The sequence below is a fragment of the Rutidosis leptorrhynchoides genome, chromosome 11, assembly GCF_046630445.1.
Source record: "Rutidosis leptorrhynchoides isolate AG116_Rl617_1_P2 chromosome 11, CSIRO_AGI_Rlap_v1, whole genome shotgun sequence".
NCBI lineage: Eukaryota > Viridiplantae > Streptophyta > Magnoliopsida > Asterales > Asteraceae > Rutidosis > Rutidosis leptorrhynchoides.
In genome coordinates, this window is record NC_092343.1 from 143,741,703 (window position 1) to 143,767,502 (window position 25,800).

Below are 25,800 nucleotides of genomic sequence, written 5' to 3' on the forward strand. Positions count from 1 at the left end.
TCTCATTTATCTATTAGACATCTCTTGAAAACTAAAGGTATCATGGTTACTTTTGGTAACTTGAAGATGGTACTATCCCTAACAAGCACCAGCCATACATCAAACTACGTAACTGAAATCTTTACGTACTCTACTCTATTTTATCTGCCCTACTATTGCGGCATAAACACTCAAAATCATAATGAGCTCAACGATACATTTCATGCTGATATAGCATCATCTTTCCTTTTAAAGGAAAACTAGTCAAACAACACTCTTGTTATTCCTTGGAAAATCTCCGCACCTAATTCACTTTGTAAACGACCTAATAAGGTTAAGGATCATGAGATCAAACGTGTAAACAAAACAATATACTTATTGTTAACACTCATTGGAATTCACGAAAGGGCCCTGATTGTACTAGGGAACGTGAAAATCAAACTCTATTAAAATCCGTTGGGATTCGCGTAGCAGCCCCTAACATACATGGGAATGCGAAGACCAAACGATACGGAAATACCTCTATCTCTTCTCAACTACTGATGCAAACGAGAGCTTTACCTAAAACTTCGGGACGAAGTTTCTAATAACGGGGAGGTACTATAACGACCCTCATTTTTCCATTCTATATTTTTCCAATATTAAATGCCCAAACAATATAAATAAAACTTAATGATTAAACTTTAATCAACAATTGTTAAGTATTAAGAGTTAGAAAACATATTAATTAATTTTGTGCAATAATTGACAAGTTAATAAAAGATGAAAATAATAAACTGTTAGTCGACACTCATTGCTAATTAAAATTTATGCATTTATGTAATATTATAACTAATAACCTATAAGTAATAAATAAAAATTGACATTTATATAAATAATAAAACAATTGGGAACTAAATATATACAAGTCATGAATTAGTAAAAAGAAAATAATACTTATCATGTAGTAAATGTAAAAATAATAATAGTAATAATAGTAATAATAATGAGACTAAAGAATCTTAAACAATTACATCCTTATGTTGACTAAAAATAAAGTATAAACTAGTACATCCTTATGTTGACTAATTATAAACTAGTACCACCTTTTGTTGACTAAAAATTATAAAACAAAATAAAATCATTAATTAGAACATCCTTATGTTGACTAACACTCTAATACTTGCACTATATAAACACTCCTAGACTCCTAGTTTCTCATTCACAAATCACACCAAAATCCTCTCTCAAAAACAATCTCTCCCTCTCCCTCTCTTGTGGTATTCGGATCTTCAAGCTTGTTCTTCGTGTTCTTCAAGAATCTTCAAGGAGTTCTTCAAGATTTTTAAGGCTTTGATCTTCCATCTTCATCGTGTTCATCTTTTCTTTGTTAATTATCTTGAATCTTCAAAGGTATAACATAAACCCTAAACTATTTACATAAACTTTAATCTTTGTTAATTCATATTCATATTATAAACTTGTTATTCATAAGTATATACATAAACACTCCTAGATTTATATATACATATATACATGTAAAAAAAAAATATTTTTATGTATATATACGAATTATATATACATATACATATTAAAACCTTAAACCCTAATACTACTTATACTAGTACTTAACATGTATACACTATTACTATTACTAGCACCTATAACCTACTACTTATATTGTAGCACAAAAATATTTTGGGATATGTATTAGAGATGTATAGATCTTCGAACTTTCTTGACGAATGGTTTCTACGAGATTCTAGGCAGAGGGTTTGGACTTCCGATTTAAAGGGTCCTATGGCTCAAGCCCCTAGATCTAAATTAGCCATTCGAAGGGAAAGGGGTGATTGGAAGCTTATCTAATACGGCAAGTATCCTAAAATGAAAAACACTCATAAAAGTAGAAACTCTATAGTCATAGAAACTTAGTAAAATAAGAAACTTTCTAAAAATGGAAACATTATAAAAATAGTAACTTACTAGGAATAGAAACTTAGTAAAACAAACTATACTTAAACACATACTTAAACTTAAACATGGGCAAAACACTTAACTACTCTTAAATGTCAATAGGTTGACTTTCCTGCTCACTCGTTCAACTCTTTATTCCGAGGAATAACTCTCTCTCTACTTACTAAGGTGAATTCATAGCCCCACTCTTTATTGCTAGCAAACTTATTTAATTTATTTGGGGTGAGACACATGCTGCTTTTACTATTTACAATTTAGACACAAGTACCAACTGCTAAAACTATGCTATACCCGGCTATGTCCGACTAAGTCCCTACAGTGATATTTTTAAGTGCTGCGGCATGCTTATTTATTGGGGGTAGGCCTATCGGGAGTAACGTCCCCGATACATTTGACTCAGTCTTTGTATTACTTGATAATGAAATTTAAACCGACAAGGACAGACACAACTTGTCATGGGGCAAACTTGAACGTTTAGTCTAAATATCACGCACTGGCATAACTTTTTGATCCTGCGGGAGATCAACCTTACAAATTAAATCTTGTGGTCTAAAACAAACGGTCAAACTTATTTGTTAAACCTATGAACTTCACTCAACCTTTTGGTTGACACTTTAGCATGTTTTGTCTCAGGTGCTGTTTGATTCAAGCTCTTATACTTACTGCTTATGTGATGCTACTTGGACATAGGATCAAGAGATATCGCATTTATTACTTCTGCATGTGAACATTTCCATTATTGTTACTCCTATCATTGTAACTACGTTTCATTTTCCGCTGCGTGCTCAATAAAGTTTGTTTTATCATTTAGTATTGTTCTCGTATATTATAATATGTTGGTTGATTTGATATTAAGTCACATTTCACCCAGGCCCTAACTGGGGGTGTGACAAAAACTTTAGATAATCTTCGTAGAGTATTTTTCAAAAGTAATCAATACTTCGTAATATAATCTTATTGACATTCCTCGGTGAAAGATGTTGGTGCTCTTGGAATTTTTGTGAACTTCGCAAGACACGAATGATATTTTCAAGAAGGTTTCAGGTACATCGAAAATGAAAGTGTAAAATCAAACCTATATTTGAATATTACACTTGGTTTATTAGGGGATAGAATTCATTAAGTTGATGCAGAGATTATAGTTAACGATTGTTAAGTTGTTAACGAAGGATGTACATCATAGCATATTAGCAATATGAATTTATCGAGTAGTATCCACCCTTTAAAAGTTCATATGTAATAGCTTAGTACGAAAAGATAACTTTTGGTTTCAGAATTCATATATATAAAATATGCATATAAATTCTTCAGAAAGAATCATAACTCTGATTGAGGTGTTGATATTGTCGGTGGTTATGGAGCTTACAGATATTGTGGTGCTGCAGGTGTTGCCGGTGTTGGTGATACTGCTGGTGATGTTGACAAGTCTAGTTTGTGAGTCACACATTACACTTGTCAATGTTTCTACTCCACCCTCTATCATTATTATCCATCCATTTAACTGATATACGGCTAGAACTAGAATAAATAATCTCCGAGACTTTAGAGATTACATAATCGTCGCAGAACATTTCTCCAATGAAGATATGAATCAATACTTCATCGTTTATCGCTGTTGGTTTTCCTTGGTATCTACGAGGCGTATGATGTTGATGTAGAACAATATATATGAAATGTCCCGTTCTTATTGATTAAAAACGTTCCATATTAATTGATTTCATTGCGAGGTTTTGACCTCTATATGAGACGTTTTTCAAAGACTGCATTCATTTTTAAACAAACCATAACCTTTATTTCATCAATAAAGGTTTAAAAAGCTTTACGTAGATTATCAAATAATGATAATCTAAAATATTCTGTTTACACACGACCATTACATAATGGTTTACAATACAAATATGTTACAACAAAATAAGTTTCTTGAATGCAGTTTTTACACAATATCATACAAGCATGGACTCCAAATCTTGTCCTTATTTAAGTATGCGACAGCGGAAGCTCTTAATAATCACCTGAGAATAAACATGCTTAAAACGTCAACAAAAATGTTGGTGAGTTATAGGTTTAACCTATATATATCAAATCGTAACAATAGACCACAAGATTTCATATTTCAATACACATCCCATACATAGAGATAAAAAATCATTCATATGGTGAACACCTGGTAACCGACAATAACAAGATGCATATATAAGAATATCCCCATCATTCCGGGACACCCTTCGGATATGATATAAATTTCGAAGTACTAAAGCATCCGGTACTTTGGATGGGGTTTGTTAGGCCCAATAGATCTATCTTTAGGATTCGCGTCAATTAGGGTGTCTGTTCCCTAATTCTTAGATTACGAGACTTAATAAAAAGGGGCATATTCGATTTCGATAATTCAACCATAGAATGTAGTTTCACGTACTTGTGTCTATTTTGTAAATCATTTATAAAACCTGCATGTATTCTCATCCCAAAAATATTAGATTTTAAAAGTGGGACTATAACTCACTTTCACAGATTTTTACTTCGTCGGGAAGTAAGACTTGGCCACTGGTTGATTCACGAACCTATAACAATATATACATATATATCAAAGTATGTTCAAAATATATTTACAACACTTTTAATATATTTTGATGTTTTAAGTTTATTAAGTCAGCTGTCCTCGTTAGTAACCTACAACTAGTTGTCCACAGTTAGATGTACAGAAATAAATCGATAAATATTATCTTGAATCAATCCACGACCCAGTGTATACGTATCTCAGTATTGATCACAACTCAAACTATATATATTTTGGAATCAACCTCAACCCTGTATAGCTAACTCCAACATTCACATATAGAGTGTCTATGGTTGTTCCGAAATATATATAGATGTGTCGACATGATAGGTCGAAACATTGTATACATGTCTATGGTATCTCAAGATTACATAATATATAATACAAGTTGATTAAGTTATGGTTGGAATAGATTTGTTACCAATTTTCACGTAGCTAAAATGAGAAAAATTATCCAATCTTGTTTTACCCATAACTTCTTCATTTTAAATCCGTTTTGAGTGAATCAAATTGCTATGGTTTCATATTGAACTCTATTTTATGAATCTAAACAAAAAAAGTATAGGTTTCTAGTCGGAAAAATAAGTTACAAGTCGTTTTTGTAAAGGTAGTCATTTCAGTCGAAAGAACGACGTCTAGATGACCATTTTAGAAAACATACTTCCACTTTGAGTTTAACCATAATTTTTGGATATAGTTTCATGTTCATAATAAAAATCATTTTCTCAGAATAACAACTTTTAAATCAAAGTTTATCATAGTTTTTAATTAACTAACCCAAAACAGCCCGCGGTGTTACTACGACGGCGTAAATCCGGTTTTACGGTGTTTTTCGTGTTTCCAGGTTTTAAATCATTAAGTTAGCATATCATATAGATATAGAACATGTGTTTAGTTGATTTTAAAAGTCAAGTTAGAAGGATTAACTTTTGTTTGCGAACAAGTTTAGAATTAACTAAACTATGTTCTAGTGATTACAAGTTTAAACCTTCGAATAAGATAGCTTTATATGTATGAATCGAATGATGTTATGAACATCATTACTACCTTAAGTTCCTTGGATGAACCTACTGGAAAAGAGAAAAATGGATCTAGCTTCAATGGATCCTTGGATGGCTCAAAGTTCTTGAAGCAAAATCATGACACGAAAACAAGTTCAAGTAAGATCATCACTTGAAATAAGATTGTTATAGTTATAGAAATTGAACCAAAGTTTGAATATGATTATTACCTTGTATTAGAATGATAACCTACTGTAAGAAACAAAGATTTCTTGAGGTTGGATGATCACCTTACAAGATTGGAAGTGAGCTAGCAAACTTGAAAGTATTCTTGATTTTATGAAACTAGAACTTTTGGAATTTATGAAGAACACTTAGAACTTGAAGATAGAACTTGAGAGAGTTTAATTAGATGAAGAAAATTGAAGAATGAAAGTGTTTGTAGGTGTTTTTGGTCGTTGGTGTATGGATTAGATATAAAGGATATGTAATTTTGTTTTCATGTAAATAAGTCATGAATGATTACTCATATTTTTGTAATCTTATGAGATATTTCATGCTAGTTGCCAAATGATGGTTCCCACATGTGTTAGGTGACTCACATGGGCTGCTAAGAGCTGATCATTGGAGTGTATATACCAATAGTACATACATCTAAAAGCTGTGTATTGTACGAGTACGAATACGGGTGCATACGAGTAGAATTGTTGATGAAACTGAACGAGAATGTAATTGTAAGCATTTTTGTTAAGTAGAAGTATTTTGATAAGTGTATTGAAGTCTTTCAAAAGTGTATAAATACATATTAAAACACTACATGTATATACATTTTAACTGAGTCGTTAAGTCATCGTTAGTCGTTACATGTAAGTGTTGTTTTGAAACCTTTAGGTTAACGATCTTGTTAAATGTTGTTAACCCAATGTTTATAATATCAAAAGAGATTTTAAATTATTATATTATCATGATATTATGATGTACGAATATCTCTTAATATGATATATATACATTAAATGTCGTTACAACGATAAACGTTACATATATGTCTCGTTTCAAAATCATTAAGTTAGTAGTCTTGTTTTTACATATGTAGTTCATTGTTAATATAATTAATGATATGTTTACTTATCATAATATCATGTTAACTATATATATAACCATATATATGTCATCATATAGTTTTTTTTTTACAAGTTTTAACGTTCGTGAATCACCGGTCAACTTGGGTGGTCAATTGTCTATATGAAACCTATTTCAATTAATCAAGTCTTAACAAGTTTGATTGCTTAACATGTTGGAAACATTTAATCATGTAAACATCAATCTCAATTAATATATATAAACATGGAAAAGTTCGGGTCACTACAGTACCTACCCGTTAAATAAATTTCGTCCCGAAATTTTAAGCTGTTGAAGGTGTTGACGAATCTTCTGAAAATAGATGCGGGTATTTCTTCTTCATCTGATCTTCACGCTCCCAGGTGAACTCGGGTCCTCTACGAGCATTCCATCGAACCTTAACAATTGGTATCTTGTTTTGCTTAAGTCTTTTAACCTCACGATCCATTATTTCGACGGGTTCTTCGATGAATTGGAGTTTTTCGTTGATTTGGATTTCATCTAACGGAATAGTGAGATCTTCTTTAGCAAAACATTTCTTCAAATTCGAGACGTGGAAAGTGTTATGTACAGCCGCGAGTTGTTGAGGTAACTCAAGTCGGTAAGCTACTGGTCCGACACGATCAATAATCTTGAATGGTCCAATATACCTTGGATTTAATTTCCCTCGTTTACCAAATCGAACAACGCCTTTCCAAGGTGAAACTTTAAGCATGACCATCTCTCCAATTTCAAATTCTATATCTTTTCTTTTAATGTCAGCGTAGCTCTTTTGTCGACTTTGGGCGGTTTTCAACCGTTGTTGAATTTGGATGTTCTTCTCGGTAGTTTCTTGTATAATCTCCGGACCCGTAATCTGTCTATCCCCCACCTCACTCCAACAAATCGGAGACCTGCACTTTCTACCATAAAGTGCTTCAAACGGCGCCATCTCAATGCTTGAATGGTAGCTGTTGTTGTAGGAAAATTCTGCTAACGGTAGATGTCGATCCCAACTGTTTCCGAAATCAATAACACATGCTCGTAGCATGTCTTCAAGCGTTTGTATCGTCCTTTCACTCTGCCCATCAGTTTGTGGATGATAGGCAGTACTCATGTCTAGACGAGTTCCTAATGCTTGCTGTAATGTCTGCCAGAATCTTGAAATAAATCTGCCATCCCTATCAGAGATAATAGAGATTGGTATTCCATGTCTGGAGACGACTTCCTTCAAATACAGTCGTGCTAACTTCTCCATCTTGTCATCTTCTCTTATTGGTAGGAAGTGTGCTGATTTGGTGAGACGATCAACTATTACCCAAATAGTATCAAAACCACTTGCAGTCCTTGGCAATTTAGTGATGAAATCCATGGTAATGTTTTCCCATTTCCATTCCGGGATTTCGGGTTGTTGAAGTAGACCTGATGGTTTTTGATGCTCAGCTTTGACCTTAGAACACGTCAAACATTCTCCTACGTATTTAGCAACATCGGCTTTCATACCCGGCCACCAAAAATGTTTCTTGAGATCCTTGTACATCTTCCCCGTTCCAGGATGTATTGAGTATCTGGTTTTATGAGCTTCTCTAAGTACCATTTCTCTCATATCTCCAAATTTTGGTACCCAAATCCTTTCAGCCCTATACCGGGTTCCGTCTTCCCGAATATTAAGATGCTTCTCCGATCCTTTGGGTATTTCATCCTTTAAATTTCCCTCTTTTAAAACTCCTTGTTGCGCCTCCTTTATTTGAGTAGTAATGTTATTATGAATCATTATATTCATAGATTTTACTCGAATGGGTTCTCTATCCTTCCTGCTCAAGGCATCGGCTCCCACATTTGCCTTCCCCGGGTGGTAACGAATCTCAAAATCGTAATCATTCAATAATTCAATCCACCTACGCTGCCTCATATTCAGTTGTTTCTGATTAAATATGTGTTGAAGACTTTTGTGGTCGGTATATATAATACTTTTGACCCCATATAAGTAGTGCCTCCAAGTCTTTAATGCAAAAACAACCGCGCCTAATTCCAAATCATGCGTCGTATAATTTTGTTCGTGAATCTTCAATTGTCTAGACGCATAAGCAATCACCTTCGTTCGTTGCATTAATACACAACCGAGACCTTGCTTTGATGCGTCACAATAAATCACAAAATCATCATTCCCTTCAGGCAATGACAATATAGGTGCCGTAGTTAGCTTTTTCTTCAATAACTGAAACGCTTTCTCTTGTTCATCATTCCATTCAAATTTCTTCCCTTTATGCGTTAATGCAGTCAAGGGTTTTGCTATTCTGGAAAAGTCTTGGATGAACCTTCTGTAGTAACCAGCTAGTCCTAAAAACTGGCGTATGTGTTTCGGAGTTTTCGGGGTTTCCCACTTTTCAACAGTTTCTATCTTTGCCGGATCCACCTTAATACCTTCTTTGTTCACTATGTGACCGAGGAATTGAACTTCTTCCAACCAAAATGCACACTTTGAAAACTTAGCGTACAATTCTTCCTTCCTCAATACTTCTAACACCTTTCTCAAATGTTCACCGTGTTCTTGGTCATTCTTTGAGTAAATAAGTATGTCATCAATGAAAACAATGACAAACTTGTCAAGGTATGGTCCACACACTCGGTTCATAAGGTCCATGAACACAGCTGGTGCATTAGTTAAACCAAACGGCATGACCATAAACTCGTAATGACCGTAACGTGTTCTGAAAGCAGTCTTTGGAATATCATCTTCTTTCACCCGCATTTGATGATACCCGGAACGTAAGTCAATCTTTGAATAAACAGACGAGCCTTGTAGTTGATCAAATAAGTCGTCGATTCTCGGTAGTGGGTAGCGGTTCTTGATGGTAAGTTTGTTCAACTCTCGGTAGTCGATACACAACCTGAATGTACCATCTTTCTTCTTGACAAACAAAACAGGAGCTCCCCACGGTGATGTGCTTGGTCGAATGAAACCACGCTCTAAAAGTTCTTGTAATTGGCTTTGCAGTTCTTTCATCTCGCTGGGTGCGAGTCTGTAAGGAGCACGAGCTATTGGTGCAGCTCCTGGTACAAGATCTATTTGAAATTCAACGGATCGATGTGGGGGTAATCCCGGTAATTCTTTCGGAAATACATCGGGAAATTCTTTTGCAATGGGAACATCATTGATGCTCTTTTCTTCAGTTTGTACTTTCTCGACGTGTGCTAGAACAGCATAGCAACCTTTTCTTATTAGTTTTTGTGCCTTCAAATTACTAATAAGATGTAGCTTTGTGTTGCCCTTTTCTCCGTACACCATTAAGGGTTTTACTTTTTCTCGTATAATGCGAATTGCATTTTTGTAACAAACGATCTCCGCTTTCACTTCTTTCAACCAGTCCATACCGATTATCACATCAAAACTCCCTAACTCTACTGGTATCAAATCAATCTTAAATGTTTCGCTAACCAGTTTAATTTCTCGATTTCGACATATATTATCTGCTGAAATTAATTTACCATTTGCTAATTCGAGTAAAAATTTACTATCCAAAGGCGTCAATGGACAACTTAATTTAGCACAAAAATCTCTACTCATATAGCTTCTATCCGCACCCGAATCAAATAAAACGTAAGCAGATTTATTGTCAATAAGAAACGTACCCGTAACAAGCTCCGGGTCTTCCTGTGCCTCTAAAGCATTAATATTGAAAACTCTTCCACGGCCTTGTCCATTCGTGTTCTCCTGGTTCGGGCAATTTCTAATAATGTGGCCTGGTTTTCCACATTTATAACAAACTACATTGGCATAACTTGCTCCGACACTACTTGCTCCGCCATTACTCGTTCCGACACCATTTGTTCCTTTCGTTCTATTAACCCCTGGTCCGTAGACCTCACACTTCGCCGCGCTATGACCATTTCTTTTACACTTGTTGCAAAATTTGGTGCAGAACCCCGAGTGATTCTTTTCACACCTTTGGCATAGTTGCTTCTGATTGTTGTTGTTGTTGCGGTTATTATTGTTGTTGGGATGATTGTTGTAGTTGCTGTTGTTGTTGTTGTTGTTGGGCCGTTTGTTGTAGTTGCGATTGATGTTGCGATTGTTGGGATAATTGTTGCGATTATTGTTGTAATTGCTGTTGTTGTTGTATTGGTGATTCTTATCACCATTTTCCTCCCACTTTCTTTTGACTTGCTTCACATTGGCCTCTTCAGCAGTCTGTTCTTTAATTCTTTCTTCAATCTGGTTCACTAGTTTGTGAGCCATTCTACATGCCTGTTGTATGGAGGCGGGCTCGTGTGAACTTATATCTTCTTGGATTCTTTCCGGTAATCCTTTCACAAATGCGTCGATCTTCTCTTCCTCATCTTCGAATGCTCCCGGACACAATAGGCACAATTCTGTGAATCGTCTTTCGTACGTGGTAATATCAAATCCTTGGGTTCGTAACCCTCTAAGTTCTGTCTTGAGCTTATTGACCTCGGTTCTGGGACGGTACTTCTCGTTCATCAAGTGCTTGAATGCTGACCACGGTAGTGCGTACGCATCATCTTGTCCCACTTGCTCTAGATAGGTATTCCACCATGTTAACGCAGAACCTGTGAAGGTATGCGTAGCGTACTTCACTTTGTCCTCTTCAGTACACTTACTTATGGCAAACACCGATTCAACCTTCTCGGTCCACCGTTTCAATCCGATCGGTCCTTCGGTTCCATCAAATTCCAAAGGTTTGCAGGCAGTGAATTCTTTGTAGGTGCATCCTACACGATTTCCTGTACTGCTAGATCCAAGGTTATTGTTGGTATGTAGCGCAGCCTGTACTGCGGCTATGTTTGAAGCTAGAAAAGTACGGAATTCCTCTTCATTCATATTCACGGTGTGTCGAGTAGTCGGTGCCATTTCCTTCAAAATAGTTAAATGGAACAAGTTAATCATACAGAATATTAAGAGTAGTTAATAGTATTTCGTAGCATAATATGAACTCATTTATAAAAGCTTTTTCTTCATATTAGCGTTTTATAAGTTTAAATTCGGGTAGTACCTACCCGTTAAGTTCATACTTAGTAGCTAATATACAATTCAACTACTACAATTCTATATGAAAAACTGATTATAATAATATTTCGCGTTCAAACTTTTATACAATATTTTACAAACTTACAATACCGCTTATTTTACATAAAGCATGAAATATAGCACACAATAACTTTAATACAAGATAGTTGTGAAGACAATTCTAGCTAGTACACAAGTCGTTCAGCAAAGGCAATAAAGACACGTAATTCATACGTCCAGAAACAAGTCATGCATTCTGGTTTTACTAGGACTACTTCCCATCCTTGGTCTTGTGCAACATAACCGTTATGGCCGTTGATAAGACAGCGTGTTGTAACGTCATCAAAGGGACGAGGGTTACGTAATGTCCAACAGTCCCGTAATAATCTAAAAACCTCATTTCTTACCCCAATTACCGACTCCGTCACTTGTGGAAACGTTTTGTTTAATAGTTGTAGCCCGATGTTCTTGTTCTCACTTTGGTGAGAAGCGAACATTACTAATCCGTAAGCATAACATGCTTCTTTATGTTGCATGTTAGCCGCTTTTTCTAAATCACGAAGTCCAATATTCGGATATATTGAGTCAAAATAATTTCTTAACCCGTTGCGTAAAATAGCATTTGGGTTCCCCGCAATATATGCGTCAAAGTAAACACATCGTAACTTATGGGTTTCCCAATGTGATATCCCCCATCTTTCAAACGAAAGTCTCTTATAAACCAAGACATTCTTGGAACGTTCTTCGAATGTCTTACAAACTGATCTCGCCTTAAATAGTTGTGCCGAAGAATTCTGGCCGACTCTAGACAAGATTTCATCAATCATGTCTCCGGGTAGGTCTCTTAAAATATTGGGTTGTCTATCCATTTTGTGTTTTTAAACTGTAAAATAGACAAGAGTTAGATTCATAAAAAAAAATACTTATTAATACAAGCAATTTTTACATATATCATAAAGCATAAGAACACTATATTCCATATATTACACCACACGAATACAACTATCTTATTCCGACTCGCTCGTTTCTTCTTCTTCGGTTTTGGTTCGTTTTGCCAAGTTTCTAGGGATATATGATGTTCCCCTAATACGAGCCGTCGTTGTCCACATTGGTTTAGAAAAACCTGGTGGTTTAGAGGTTCCCGGGTCATTGTTACAACTTAAGGACTTCGGGGGTTGACGATACATATAAAGTTCATCGGGGTTGGAATTAGATTTCTCTATTTTTATGCCCTTTCCCTTATTATTTTCTTTTGCCTTTTTAAATTCAGTTGGGGTAATTTCTATAACATCATCGGAATTCTCGTCGGAATCCGATTCATCGGAGAATTGGTAATCCTCCCAATATTTTGCTTCCTTGGCGGAAACACCATTGACCATAATTAACTTTGGTCGGTTGGTTGAGGATTTTCTTTTACTTAACCATTTTATTATTTCCCCCACCGGTTCTATTTCTTCATCCGGTTCCGATTCTTCTTCCGGTTCCGATTCTTCTTCCGGTTCCGACTCTTCTTCCGGTTCCTCTTCGGGAACTTGTGAATCAGTCCACAAATCATTCCAATTTACATTTGACTCTTCATTATTATTAGGTGAGTCAATGGGACTTGTTCTAGAGGTAGACATCTATCACATAATATCAAACACGTTAAGAGATTAATATATCACATAATATTCATATGTTAAAAATATATAGTTTCCAACAAAAATGTTAAGCAATCATTTTTAAAGAAAACACGGTCGAAGTCCAGACTCACTAATGCATCCTAACAAACTCGATAAGACACACTAATGCAAATTTTCTGGTTCTCTAAGACCAACGCTCGGATACCAACTGAAATGTCCCGTTCTTATTGATTAAAAACGTTCCATATTAATTGATTTCGTTGCGAGGTTTTGACCTCTATATGAGACGTTTTTCAAAGACTGCATTCATTTTTAAACAAACCATAACCTTTATTTCATCAATAAAGGTTTAAAAAGCTTTACGTAGATTATCAAATAATGATAATCTAAAATATTCTGTTTACACACGACCATTACATAATGGTTTACAATACAAATATGTTACAACAAAATAAGTTTCTTGAATGCAGTTTTTACACAATATCATACAAGCATGGACTCCAAATCTTGTCCTTATTTAAGTATGCGACAGCGGAAGCTCTTAATAATCACCTGAGAATAAACATGCTTAAAACGTCAACAAAAATGTTGGTGAGTTATAGGTTTAACCTATATATATCAAATCGTAACAATAGACCACAAGATTTCATATTTCAATACACATCCCATACATAGAGATAAAAAAATCATTCATATGGTGAACACCTGGTAACCGACAATAACAAGATGCATATATAAGAATATCCCCATCATTCCGGGACACCCTTCGGATATGATATAAATTTCGAAGTACTAAAGCATCCGGTACTTTGGATGGGGTTTGTTAGGCCCAATAGATCTATCTTTAGGATTCGCGTCAATTAGGGTGTCTGTTCCCTAATTCTTAGATTACCAGACTTAATAAAAAGGGGCATATTCGATTTCGATAATTCAACCATAGAATGTAGTTTCACGTACTTGTGTCTATTTTGTAAATCATTTATAAAACCTGCATGTATTCTCATCCCAAAAATATTAGATTTTAAAAGTGGGACTATAACTCACTTTCACAGATTTTTACTTCGTCGGGAAGTAAGACTTGGCCACTGGTTGATTCACGAACCTATAACAATATATACATATATATCAAAGTATGTTCAAAATATATTTACAACAATATATTTTGATGTTTTAAGTTTATTAAGTCAGCTGTCCTCGTTAGTAACCTACAACTAGTTGTCCACAGTTAGATGTACAGAAATAAATCGATAAATATTATCTTGAATCAATCCACGACCCAGTGTATACGTATCTCAGTATTGATCACAACTCAAACTATATATATTTTGGAATCAACCTCAACCCTGTATAGCTAACTCCAACATTCACATATAGAGTGTCTATGGTTGTTCCGAAATATATATAGATGTGTCGACATGATAGGTCGAAACATTGTATACGTGTCTATGGTATCTCAAGATTACATAATATATAATACAAGTTGATTAAGTTATGGTTGGAATAGATTTGTTACCAATTTTCACGTAGCTAAAATGAGAAAAATTATCCAATCTTGTTTTACCCATAACTTCTTCATTTTAAATCCGTTTTGAGTGAATCAAATTGCTATGGTTTCATATTGAACTCTATTTTATGAATCTAAACAAAAAAAGTATAGGTTTCTAGTCGGAAAAATAAGTTACAAGTCGTTTTTGTAAAGGTAGTCATTTCAGTCGAAAGAACGACGTCTAGATGACCATTTTAGAAAACATACTTCCACTTTGAGTTTAACCATAATTTTTGGATATAGTTTCATGTTCATAATAAAAATCATTTTCTCAGAATAACAACTTTTAAATCAAAGTTTATCATAGTTTTTAATTAACTAACCCAAAACAGCCCGCGGTGTTACTACGACGGCGTAAATCCGGTTTTACGGTGTTTTTCGTGTTTCCAGGTTTTAAATCATTAAGTTAGCATATCATATAGATATAGAACATGTGTTTAGTTGATTTTAAAAGTCAAGTTAGAAGGATTAACTTTTGTTTGCGAACAAGTTTAGAATTAACTAAACTATGTTCTAGTGATTACAAGTTTAAACCTTCGAATAAGATAGCTTTATATGTATGAATCGAATGATGTTATGAACATCATTACTACCTTAAGTTCCTTGGATGAACCTACTGGAAAAGAGAAAAATGGATCTAGCTTCAATGGATCCTTGGATGGCTCAAAGTTCTTGAAGCAAAATCATGACACGAAAACAAGTTCAAGTAAGATCATCACTTGAAATAAGATTGTTATAGTTATAGAAATTGAACCAAAGTTTGAATATGATTATTACCTTGTATTAGAATGATAACCTACTGTAAGAAACAAAGATTTCTTGAGGTTGGATGATCACCTTACAAGATTGGAAGTGAGCTAGCAAACTTGAAAGTATTCTTGATTTTATGAAACTAGAACTTTTGGAATTTATGAAGAACACTTAGAACTTGAAGATAGAACTTGAGAGAGTTTAATTAGATGAAGAAAATTGAAGAATGAAAGTGTTTGTAGGTGTTTTTGGTCGTTGGTGTATGGATTAGATATAAAGGATATGTAATTTTGTTTTCATGTAAATAAGTCATGAATGATTACTCATATTTTTGTAATCTTATGAGATATTTCATGCTAGTTGCCAAATGATGGTTCCCACATGTGTTAGGTGACTCACATGGGCTGCTAAGAGCTGATCATTGGAGTGTATATACCAATAGTACATACATCTAAAAGCTGTGTATTGTACGAGTACGAATACGGGTGCATACGAGTAGAATTGTTGATGAAACTGAACGAGAATGTAATTGTAAGCATTTTTGTTAAGTAGAAGTATTTTGATAAGTGTATTGAAGTCTTTCAAAAGTGTATAAATACATATTAAAACACTACATGTATATACATTTTAACTGAGTCGTTAAGTCATCGTTAGTCGTTACATGTAAGTGTTGTTTTGAAACCTTTAGGTTAACGATCTTGTTAAATGTTGTTAACCCAATGTTTATAATATCAAAAGAGATTTTAAATTATTATATTATCATGATATTATGATGTACGAATATCTCTTAATATGATATATATACATTAAATGTCGTTACAACGATAAACGTTACATATATGTCTCGTTTCAAAATCATTAAGTTAGTAGTCTTGTTTTTACATATGTAGTTCATTGTTAATATAATTAATGATATGTTTACTTATCATAATATCATGTTAACTATATATATAACCATATATATGTCATCATATAGTTTTTTTTTTACAAGTTTTAACGTTCGTGAATCACCGGTCAACTTGGGTGGTCAATTGTCTATATGAAACCTATTTCAATTAATCAAGTCTTAACAAGTTTGATTGCTTAACATGTTGGAAACATTTAATCATGTAAACATCAATCTCAATTAATATATATAAACATGGAAAAGTTCGGGTCACTACAATATAGAACAAAAATGAGAGAGGTTTGGACGAAGATTATGCTCGAGGTACAGATTGTGATGTTGAGGCGGGTGATGCGGATGTTGTTGTTGGTGGTACAGGTGATGTTGGTACTGATGCTAGTGATGCCTGTGATGCATGCAAGTTGTGCATCATACTCTCTAAAGTCACTACTCGAGCGCGAAGCTCGTTGACTTCTTCTATTACTCCGGGATGATTGGCGGTTGGAATGAGTGGATGAATAAGGTTTAGAATAGTAGATATTACGTAATCGTTGCGAGCTATTCTGGCAATGAGGGTAAAAATGGTGTTTCGAACTGGTTCGCCGGTAAGTGCTCCAGGTTCTTCGCCAAGAGGGCAATTTGGTTGATGGAAAGGATTGCCTTCTTCTTGTCTCCATTGATTGAGTCGGCTACAAACCCATCCCCAATTCATCCAGAATTGATGATGGCTAATTGGTTGATCCATTCCGGTTACACTGCTTTCGGAGCTCAGGTAGAAATCCATATCGGAATAGCTGTCAGAATCCGAGGAACTTGAACTAGTTGCAGGATTCATCTCGTACAGAGCAGGGAAATGATTTTTGATATAAAATTATTTTCAGATATCGGATGATATTCTAATTACATAGAATACCTATATATAGTACAAAAGATCCCGTAGATTACGGAGGAATTTTCGGAAGCTGTCAGGCAAAGTTTATAGTAATATATACGCTAAGAAATGAGTTTGTCTATACCCTATCTATGCAATAATTGCACTAAGATATGTCTAGACTAAAGAATGATAAACAGGTAATTTCCGACAAAAAATGATAAGCAAAACTTTTGACATGCAGACACGGTCGAAGTCCAGACTCACTAATGTATCTTAACAACTATCAGTTAGACACACTAATGCAAGACCTGGTTCGCTAAGACCAACGCTCTGATACCAACTGAAATGACCCGTTCATATTACTATAAACGTAGTACGTTATTCATTGGTCCCATAGCGAGGTATTTGACCTATATATGATACGTTTTTAGAAAATATTGCATTCTTTTCATAAAAAGCACACCATTATTGTACATAATGCATGTTTTAAACAAGTGGGTGATTATTTAAGGAATAATCCCCATATTACATAAATACTACACACGTGACATAAAAGTCGAATATATTACATGACATAGGTTTTATTGAATGCAACACTTCATTTAAACAAAAGCATGAGACTCTATGCACAGCTTGCTCAGATAATGCAACAGCGGAAGACTTTCTTAAGGACCTGAGAATAAACATGCTTAAACAGTCAACACAAAGGTTGGTGAGATATATAGGTTTAAAGCTATCATCGATATAAATATAGACCACAAGATTTCATAGTTATTTCAATAAAGATATTCTATAAGTTGTTGAGCGCTTCGGTAACCATACTTAACAAATAATGTGGCATATTCCCTTTATTATGAAATCTCCCTACACTGTACCAAGTGTAGTAAAAACGAAGTACTATGCAACCGTTTACGATACTAGAGCGACTAGCCCGGTTAGGGTTGTCAAACCCAATAGATCTATCAATAGGATTCGCGCTTACATGTTCTTACAACATGTAAATATTAGTTACCAAGCTATTAGGGAAGATATGCAAGGTGGTACAACTCAACGTAGAATATATTTTAAGTACTTGTGTCCATAGCGTAAAACATAAAATGCATGTATTCTCATCCAAAAATATTTTTAGAGTTTAAAAATGGGACTATATACTCACGGTAGTAAAAGTATATTAATAATAAGTTTTCAACTTATTAAAAATATGGCCGTCGTCCTTGGATTCACGAACCTATAACAATAATAATGATTCAGATAATAATACGACATATGAATAAAATAAAGCAAGTTCATAGAATACTTATATATTAATTTTTAACATTTTCATGTTAGTAGTCCTTTGTTAGTTGTCCTTTGTTAGTAGTCCTTTGTTAGTAGTCCAAATATAGTCCAATAGTCCAATAGTCCAACAGTCCAATAATCGGTATGTATATATAATCTTAGAATTACCCGACGGTGTATTGTATACGTATTGTTATAGACTCAATCATGACCCATGGTATGCATATTGTCTTAGAATTAACTCAGATCTATTGTGTACATGGTGTCTTTCAATTTATCCGAACGTATTGTATACGTATTGTCATGGAACGTACCAAGATTATTATATATAAACAATCTCGAAATTAACCAAGATTATAATATTTTGTTACACTAATGATAACATGTCCAAATATATATAGGATATAGGAAAAGTTAGCAAGGATATGGTTAATATAGTTTTTATAAGATAAATTTCGTTCATATAAAGTTAATTTTAGCAGATTTTGTTTTGCTCGCCAAATATTCATTACAACTCCGTTTAAAGTGAATCAAATTGCTATGGATTCATTAAGAAGTTAATTTTTCAAAACCAATTCGAAAAATTCAGCTCAAGTAGTAATTTTTAGAGTTTTACCCTCTTTTTGTGCCGGTGGTCAGATTTGGAAGAATCCCGGCATCCACCCGATATGTGATTTTTGATAAAATACTTCCACTTTGTATAAAATCATGAAACAATTACTGGAAGTCTTAATTACATATATTAACATATTTCCAAAGTCTTAGCCTCGAACTCAAAGTCTAAGATAGGTTTTTAATTCCCAACCCAAAACAGCCTGCTTTTTACCGAATGGAGATTAAACGATATATGTTAAGTTTCAAGGTGTTCTTGATATGTACAAGTTATAAGTTCTTATATTAACTTAATATAACATCATAATACATATAAATAAGTATTATTAGATTTAAGCTAGAAAGATTAGATTTGTTTTTCAAACAAGTTTAGAATCAACTAAACTATGTTCTAGTTTATAAACTTTTATATAGATAGCTATAAACATATGTATTGAACAAGAGTTGAAGTAGACTTTTTACCTCAAGTTTAGAATGTAAAGTTGCTGGAATTAAGTAGTAGAACAAAGAATGAGAGAGTTCTTGCAAGTGTGTGTGAAAATTGTAAGTAAAATTTGAAAAATGAATGTGTAAAAATGAGTTAAAAATGGTGCTTATTTATAGGCTCATAAATTTAGTTTTTAGTGGAAAATATCTAAGATAAATTAAAAACCATTAGGTCATGTATGACATAATACATCAATAATTGTAGATTACTATTCGTATATACCAATAGTAAATACTTCTAGAAGCTGCATATAATACGCGTATAAATACTGTATAAATACGTAATTGTAGATTTCTATTGGTATATACCAATAGTAAATACTTCTAGAAGCTGCGTATAATATGCGTATAAATACCGTATAAATACTGTATAAATACCATATAAATACCGAATAAATACGAGTAGAATTCTTGAGAAAAATGAACGGAAATACGAATATAGCTATCCTTTATCTGTATTTGTATATTATTAAGTGTATTCAATACTTTTAAGGATGTATTTATACTCATAATACATTGTATGTAAATATATTTTAACATAAGTTAATTACGTCGTTTAAAAAGTAACATATATATTGTTCGAAAACTCTTTAAATTATTAGTATAAAAATGTATATATAATACCTTGTTAATATACTTAATGAGATATTTAATTATCATATTTTCAAGTTATATATATATATATATATATATATATATATATATATATATATATATATATAAAATCAATACAAGTTATGACGTTCGTGAATCGTAGGAATAAAAGGGTGATCAAAAGCTTGTGTAAAACTCTTTCTGGAGGTTCAAGACTTATTAAAATTCATTGCTTATCAAGTCGGAATTATTAAATCATGTAAATAGTATAATCAAGTAGTCGGAAAAATCTGGGTCATCACAATAAAATGAAATACCACCTTAAAAAGCTTTTCAAATAACAAAACGCCCCAGACAGGGCTCGAACCCGCGACCTCTCACTTAAACCAACACACACTTAACCATTATGCTAATGCTTCTTTTCTGTTATAACCCGTATTAAAATTTATATAACCCATTTATTCTGTTTTCCCTTTTTCTTCTTCTTCACCCCTAAAACAAATCCACTAGAGTATAAAGAGTTTTATCATCTATTATCATTAAATCAGTATCATCATCATCATCCTCACATATAAAATCACATCACCATATAATTATCATAACTGCATCTTAATTAAATCTAATCATTATTGTTATCATAATCACCATCATGTGCTACCTCTTTATAATTTCATTGTTGTAGATTATTGTTCAAGTTGTTTTATGAAGGATTGCAAACAGAAAACGGCAACAATATATGAGATACACAAAGTGGCTGTTGAGTCTTCGAACAACAGCAGAAACAATGGCATAGCAGCAGCCCAACAAAATAGCCTAAGTTGGGTCATGGCCTAACAACACAAATTAAAACATTCGGCCCAAGTTTCCTAAACATAGTTAACGGCCCAACCTTAGAAACAAGGAATCGAGCAGTAGGCCATCCGGCATGTTTCATTTCTTTTTTTTTATTTAAAAGTAATAAGGTGTAACTACAATTGTGTCGGCCACTTTGTTATTGAATATAATCGGGCATGTTTCATCATTCAAATTAATTATTCTTTTATTTACTTGCAAATGGCCCAACTTTGTGACTCAATCATATATGCGTGGCTTTTTTTTTTATCTCTGTATGCAAGAACAAAACTAAGCGAATTTGTGACAACCTGGATCCTTGTTTTGATGCACCCCACAAAAGCCCTTCCATAAAATAGTCGCCCTACTTAGACTTAAAGAAAAGATAATATGTCAGCAACCACTATCTTTAACATAATTATCATCCATATAATTATCCCACGTCATTTTTCCATAAACTTCAATCATAACAACTAGATAATCAACTCAAAGCAACACTATATAATATACTTATAGCTTTTAAAAACAAATTGAGTGGGTGATGTCTCTTTGTCCCACCACACTTGGCATGAAGAGGAGACAACTAATCAGAAAAAAATATATAGTCGACACTATCTTACATTTAGAAAAAGGAATTGATACCGAAGAAGAGAAAAAGTGGTGATCAAAGACGGTTTTAAGGTGGTATTGTTGTTCATGGTTGTTCTTGCTTGACAGGTAAACAAAACCTATAGATTAAAGGTGGTTTCATCAAGAAGAAAGAGAATGTGGTTGGTGTGGCTAATAACCGATAGGTTTTGAGGTTGAACTGAACTTGAAAATAGAAGAGAGCAAAAATAACAGGTTTTATGGTTTTCGAGCTGAACCATGGGTTTGTGGGTTTCGGTCTTGGTAACATAAATAAAAGAGTAGTAATATAGTTTCATATAGCAGCAGTAGACGAATAAGAGGAAGTAACCTCAGCCTTGTAGTCAAGATGAGTGTTTAGTTTGGTTGATCGAAGCAGAAGAGAACCGTAGCAGTAGTAGGGGTCTGGTTTTGTGGCTATTCGAATAGGAACTAGAACGGAAATAGTAATAAAAGTGGGTGCAGCAAAACAACGAGTAGTTGATGGTTTTATGTTGAAGTTGATGGGTAGTCTTGAGCAAGAAGATGAGCTAAATGTTTGGCGATAACCATGTATATATATATATATACATATAAATGCAATGCAGTCCACAAATATAATAATATTATAATATAAATTAAGAATCAAATGAATTATAAGAGTAACAGGATAGCAGCCAGAGATTTGGCTTGTTATCAAATCACGGAATGTTTTATCGTGGTTCATTGTTAAACAGTTAACATTTAAAAGCTTTCCTAAAAATCTCAAATTTTTATATTAAATTCATTTAATTATTTCAGTCATTAACTATTTGAAACCTGATTAAAATGTTAGTTAATTATTTATTTTCTGTTCTAAATAATATGTACGGAGTACCAAGATTTAATCTAAAAAGGTAAAAATATTCTTAACAAACCTAAAATCTTCGTAATCGATTTACAGTTCAACTTTTATTTTACATAATTAATTTTAATTATAACATCATATTATATTTCCAATTATTATTAATATATATATATATATATATATATATACACATATCTATTTACAATCAATTGTTCGTGAATCGTCAGGAATCGTCAAAGGTCAAATGGATTTGTGAAAACAGTTCAAAAATTTTGACACTCAGGATAACAGACTTTGCTTATAGTGTCGAAATCATATAAAGATTAAGTTTAAATTTGGTCAAAAATTTCTGGGTCGTCACAGTACCTACCCGTTAAAGAAATTTCGTCCCGAAATTTGACTAAGGTCGTCATGGTCGACAACTAGAATATTTTCATAACGAATATGAGTTGAAAACTAAAGTTTATCACCATTGAGTATTTTGAATAGAATAATTAAATTACTCGAAGTGTATGAGAGAAGCTATCGCAAAAGATTTGAAATAAAGAAATAGAGATTCGTCTTAACTTTTGACGTAGTAAATCTTGATTTCCGGAATTCTAGGGACTTAAAGAAAATCTTCGTAATCCATATAAGATCAGATTCTTCGAGATTTAAGGAAATTAGGATCTTTTAAATTAAATGCGGTCATCTGTCTTGATTGCTATGTCTGTTATTTCCTCTACAAATTAACCTTGTCCTTTCCATTATTTTCACCACTCTTATATTTTCTTTCTTAATTCCTACTTCTAAAAGATTATGAAAATGCTTAATCCTGTTCTTATTCTTGCTATTATATTAACCATATTTACCGTCATTTTTCTTTTCTATCATCTACCAGAAGAATATTTTTACTTCCACAATGCTCTTGGTTTGGTGATTTTCATAATCCTAACCTGTCTTTGTCTTTCCATAATTATTGATATCCACGGTTAATGATCTCTCCTATTTACTGTGATTTATACTCCTATTTATATTTCGAAGCTCTATGCTTTTATTTTCTCTTCCCGACCTTTAATAAAGTTATCAATATGTCTCGGTTTCGTAGGTATGAAATTCAAATGAACATAACTAATGTTCTAAGAAGAAAGGAAATTGTAATAGCACGGTTTGATTTATTAAATTACCAGAATCTCTGAGGATAGAACTATCAAGAATATATTTTCTTGATATGTTCAGAAGTTAAGTATAATGAAAGAGTTATGTAACATGGCACATGATGAGGGTGTGATCTGTGAACCATCATCACGTTCCATTAGAAATTTCAGCATGACTTACTGTAATATAATCACATTGGCCAGGCATCATTATATTATACTAACTCATGCTTTTTATTCCTAACACTACTCCAAGAATTCATTCAAAATTTAAACTTGGATTTTACAGAAGGATAGAAACTAAAACAGTTTCCTTTATGATGTAATACAGATAGTGCGAGGAGATAAATAATTTTGGACAAGAATAGTTATGAATATATCTTCAGAAATATCGAAGATATTTATGATGATATTTTGGAATTTCTAAGATCGAAGGTTGATGAAGAAAATTCTTTCGCATGGATTTAGAATAAATAAGGAGTAAGGTATTTGCTAAAGATTTCATTAGAAACAGAATCATCCGAATTCTTTAAGTACAAGGTTTAGTCCTTGTGATTTGTCAACAGTCTCCTTAATAGTTTTGCTTAATCCGCTTTTCAGTATCAAATTTTCTATTGAGCGCTTCCAACACTCCATTCTTTATCATCAACTTTCGGCCATTAAGACCATCTATAGCTTTTGCTGCTTCATCAGTATTCAATGTTACCATATCTGGATCATTGATTATCAATCTGAGGTGTTTCAAGAGTTTAGAAGGGTTTGAACGCAGATTGTAATCGTTAGGATACGAATGATATTTAGGATGGGATCAAGTGGCAAACTTGAAGAAATGTTTAGTCTAATATGTTATAATCAATATTTTAATACCTTTTAATTGTCCAATGTTAGTAGTCCAATGTTAGTAGTCCCAATATAGTACAATTAGTTTAATATATAATCTTAGAATTAATCGACGTATTGTATACGTATTGCCTAAGACTCAATCGTGACCCATCGTACAAACTATTGTCTCAGAATTAATCTTACGTATTGTGTACATGTGTCCCGATTTATCCGACGTATTGTATATCTATTGTCTCAATTAATCAAGATTATATTATATTGTCTCGGGATTAACCAAGACTAGTATATTATGACAGTATTTAAATGACAATATTTAAAGTGCGTAAAATAAATAACAATATTTAAATGACGATAAATAAAATTGCGAGTATTAAAATTGCGATAATAAAGTGCGATAATTAAAATGACAATAAATAAAATGTAATAAGGAAATAGTCATAACGGGTGTAGGAACAGTTAGCTAGGATATTGTTAGCGTGGATTCTTAACAAAATTTACATACATAATTAGTTTGTTTCTAACAAGTTTTATTGTGTCCATTATTTCTTCATTATGCCACCTGTTGGATTCTGATATGTCAAAATCCAAATATGAAATGGAATTGAATGAAAATGGTTATTCTTCGGTAAACGGATACATATATCTGTGGATGTAGATAGGATAGTTAATGACTTGTTGAATCAGAATCAAGGAATGTACAGTGTAACATGTTAATGTGAGATCCAAATATTTCTAGGGTATTACCTACCCATTAAAATATTCTCATCATTAATAGTTTGTACAAAAGAATCTTTGATGTAGGATGGTACGTAGAACGAAGATAAATGATGTAGAACGATATGTAGAACAAAGGTAATTGATGTAAAACAAAATGTAGAACGAAGATAATCAATGTAGAATAAGAGAACGAAGATAATTGTTGTAAAACAAGATGTAGAACGAGATATAGAACGAAGGTTATACTCAAGTTATAGATTGTGATGTTGAGACTTGTGATGTTAAGACTTGTGTTGTCAGTGGTACAGATGCTGTTGTTGGTGGTATTGTTGATGCTGGTGGTACTGTTGGTGCTTGTAAGTTGTGTACCATATTCTCCAGATTAATTACTCGAGCGTGAAGCTCGTTGACTTCTTCTATTATTCCGGGATGATTTGCAGTTGGAACGAGCAGGTGAATATAGTCTAGAATTCTAGATATTATATAATCGTTGCGAGCTATTCTGGCAATGAGGGTGAAAAAGGTGTTTCGGACTGGTTCGCCGGTAAGTGCTTC